Below are 4,031 nucleotides of genomic sequence, written 5' to 3'. Positions count from 1 at the left end.
CTACTACTTGTCTTTCAGGGAACGATAAAAGCGTAGACAATTTGAGACATTATTCCCACGGAGAAAAGTCAGCAAAGTGCCTGTTGTATTTAATCCCGATGCAATTTCTATGTTTCTCAATACTCTGATGGTCCACAGATTACAGAATGCCTCCAGATGTGCTTCGGAAACTACTACTGGTCTTCCAGGGAAGGATCAAAGCGTAGACAGTTTGAGACATTATTCCCATGGAGAAAAGTCCGCATGGTGCCTGTTATATTCAATCCCGATGCATTTTCTGTGTTTCATCAACACGCTGAAGGAACACTGATTACAGAATGCCTCCAGATGTGCTTCGGAAACTACTACAGGTCTTCCAGGGAAGGATCAAAGCGTAGACAGTTTGAGACATAACTCCCATGGAGAAAAGTCCGCATGTTGTCTGTTGTATCCAATTCCATTGCCATTTCTGTGTTTCGTCAACACTCTGAAGTTCCAACGATTACAGAATGCCTCCAGACGTGCTTCTTAATCTACTACTTGTCATCCAGGGAACGATCAAAGCGTAGACAGTTTGAGACACTACTCCCATGGAGAAAAGTCCGCATGGTGCCAGTTGTTTCCAATCCCGATGCAATTCCTGTGTTTCATCAACACACGGAAGGTCCACAGATTACGGAATGCCTCCATATGTGCTTCGGAAACTACTACTGGTCTTCCAGGGAACGATCAAAGCGTAGACACTGGGAGGCATTACTCCCATGGAGAAAAGTCCGCATGGTGCCTGTTGTATTCAATCCCGATGCAATTTCTGTGTTTCATCAACACTCTGAAGCTCCACAGATTACGGAATGCCTCCAGATGTGCTTCGGAAACTACTACTGGCCTTCCAGGGAATGATTAAAGCGTAGACAGTTTGAGACATTACTCCCATGGAGAAAAGTCCGCATGGTGCCTGTTGTATTCAATCCCGATTTAATTTCTGTGTTCCATCAACACTCTGAATGTATACAGATAACACAATGGCTCCAGATGTGCTTCGCAAACTACTACTGGTATTCCAGGGAACGATCAAAACGTTTACAGTTTGAGACATTACTCCCATGGAGAAAAGTCCGCATGGTGCCTGTTGTATTCAATCCCGATGCAATTTCTGTGATTCTTCTTTACATTCTGAAGGTCCACAGATTACGGAATGCCTCCAGATGTGCTTCGGAAACTGTTACTGGACTTCCACTGAACGATTGAAGCGTAGATAGTTTGACACATTACTCACATGGAGAAAAGTCCGCATGGTGCCTACTGTATTCTATCCCGATGCAATTTCTGTGTTTCATCAACACTCGGAAGGCCCACAGATTACAGAGTGCCTTTAGATGTGCTTGGAAACTACTACTGGTCTTCGAGGAATCGATCAAAATTCGTAGGCACTTAGAGACATTTCTCCCATGGAGAAAAGTACGCATCGTGCCTGTTGTATTCAATCCCGATGCAATGTCTGTGTTTCATCAACACTCTGAAGCTCCATGGATTACGGAATGCCTCCAGATGTGCTTCTTAATCTACTACTTGTCTTCCAGGAAACGATCAAAATGTAGACAGTTTGAGACATTACTCCCATGGAGAAAGTCCGCATGGGGCGTGTTGTACTCAATCCCGATGCAATTTCTGTGTTTCTTCAACATTCTGAAGGACCACAGATTACAGAATGAATCCAGATGTGGTTCTTAATCTACTACTTGTCTTCCAGGGAACGATCAAAATGAAGACAGATTGAGACATTACTCCCATGGAGAAAGTCCGCACGGTGCCTGTTGTATTCAATCCCGTTGCAATTTCTGTCTTTCTTCAACATTCTGAAGGACCACAGATTACAGAATGAATCCAGATGTGCTTCGGAAACTGTTACTGGACTTCCAATGAACGATCGAAGCGTAGACAGTTTGAGACATTACTCCTATGGGGAAAAGTCCGCATGGTGCCTGTTGTATTCAATTCCGATTCACTTTCTGTGTTTCATCAACACTCCGAATGTCCACAGATTACAGAATATCTCCGGATATGCTTTGAAACTACTACAGGTCTTAGAGGGATCGATCAAAATTCGTAGACTGTTTAAGACATTTCTCCTAAGGAGAAAGGTCCGCATGGTGCCTGTTGTATTTAATCCCGATGCAATTTCTGTGTTTCATCAACACTCTGAAGGTCCACGGATTACAGAATGCCTCCAGATGTGCTTCGGAAACGACTACTGGTGTTCCAGCAGTAGATCAAAGCGTAGACAGTTTGAGACATTACTCCCATGGAGAAAGGTCCGCACGGTGCCTGTTGTATTATATCCCGATGCAATTTCTGTGTTTCATTAACACTCTGGAGTACCACAGATTACAGAATGCCACCAGATGTGCCTTGGTAACTACTACTGGTCTTCCAGGGAACGATCAAAGGTAAACTGTTTGAGACATTACTCCCTTGGAGAAAAGACCGCATGGTACCTGTTGTATTCAATCCCGATGCAATTTCTCTGTTTCATCAACACTCTGAATTTACACAGATTAGAGAATGAATCCTTATTAGCTTCGGAAACTACTACTTGTCTTTCAGGGAACGATAAAAGCGTAGTCAATTTGAGACATTAATCCCACGGAGAAAAGTCAGCAAAGTGCCTGTTGTATTTAATCCCGATGCAATTTCTGTGTTTCTCAATACTCTGATGGTCCACAGATTACACAATGCCTCCAGATGTGCTTCGGAAACTACTACTCGTCTTCCAGGGAAGGATCAAAGCGTAGACAGTTTGAGACATTATTCCCATGGATAAAAGTCCGCATGGTGCCTGTTATATTCAATCCCGATGCATTTTCTGTGTTTCATCAACACGCTGAAGGAACACTGATTACAGAATGCCTCCAGATGTGCATCGGAAACTACTACTGGCCTTCCATGGAATGATTAAAGTGTAGACAGTTTGAGACATTACTCCCATGGAGAAAAGTCCTCATGGTTCCAGTGGTATCCAATCCCGATGCAATTTCAGTATTTCATCAACAGTCTGAAGGTCCAATGTTTACAGAATGCCTCCAGATGTGCTTGGAAACTACTAATGGTGTTCGAGGAATCGTAAAAATTATTAGACAGTTTGAGACATTTCTCCCATGGAGAAAAGTCCGCATGGTGCTTCTTGTATTCAATCCCGATGCAATTTATGTGTTTCTGCAACATTCTCAAGGACCACAGATTACAGAATGCCCCCAGTTGTGCTTCGGAAACTACTACTGGCCTTCCAGGGAATGATTAAAGCGTAGACAGTTTGAGACATTACTCCCATGGAGAAAAGTCCGCATGGTGCCTGTTGTATTCAATCCCGATGTAATTTCTGTGTTCCATCAACACTCTGAATGTCCACAGATAACAGAATGGCTCCAGATGTGCTTCGCAAACTACTACTGGTATTCCAGGGAACGATCAAAACGTTTACAGTTTGAGACATTAATCCCATGGAGAAAAGTGCTCATGGTGCCGGTTGTATCCCATCCCGATGCAATTTCTGTGTTTCATCAATACTCTGTAGATCCACTGATTACGGAATGTCTCCAGATGTGCTTCTTAATCTACTACTTGTCTTCCAGGGAACGATCAAAATGAAGACAGATTGAGACATTACTCCCATGGAGAAAGTCCGCACGGTGCCTGTTGTATTCAATCCCGTTGCAATTTCTGTGTTTCTTCAACATTCTGAAGGACCACAGATTACAGAATGAATCCAGATGTGCTTCGGAAACTGTTACTGGACTTCCAATGAACGATCGAAGCGTAGACAGTTTGAGACATTACTCCTATGGGGAAAAGTCCGCATGGTGCCTGTTGTATTCAATTCCGATTCACTTTCTGTGTTTCATCAACACTCCGAATGTCCACAGATTACAGAATATCTCCGGATATGCTTTGAAACTACTACAGGTCTTAGAGGGATCGATCAAAATTCGTAGACTGTTTAAGACATTTCTCCTAAGGAGAAAGGTCCGCATGGTGCCTGTTGTATTTAATCCCGA

Source organism: Schistocerca gregaria, unplaced genomic scaffold (genome assembly GCF_023897955.1).
Source record: "Schistocerca gregaria isolate iqSchGreg1 unplaced genomic scaffold, iqSchGreg1.2 ptg000077l, whole genome shotgun sequence".
Lineage (NCBI taxonomy): Eukaryota > Metazoa > Arthropoda > Insecta > Orthoptera > Acrididae > Schistocerca > Schistocerca gregaria.
Note: the sequence above shows the minus strand (reverse complement) of the source record.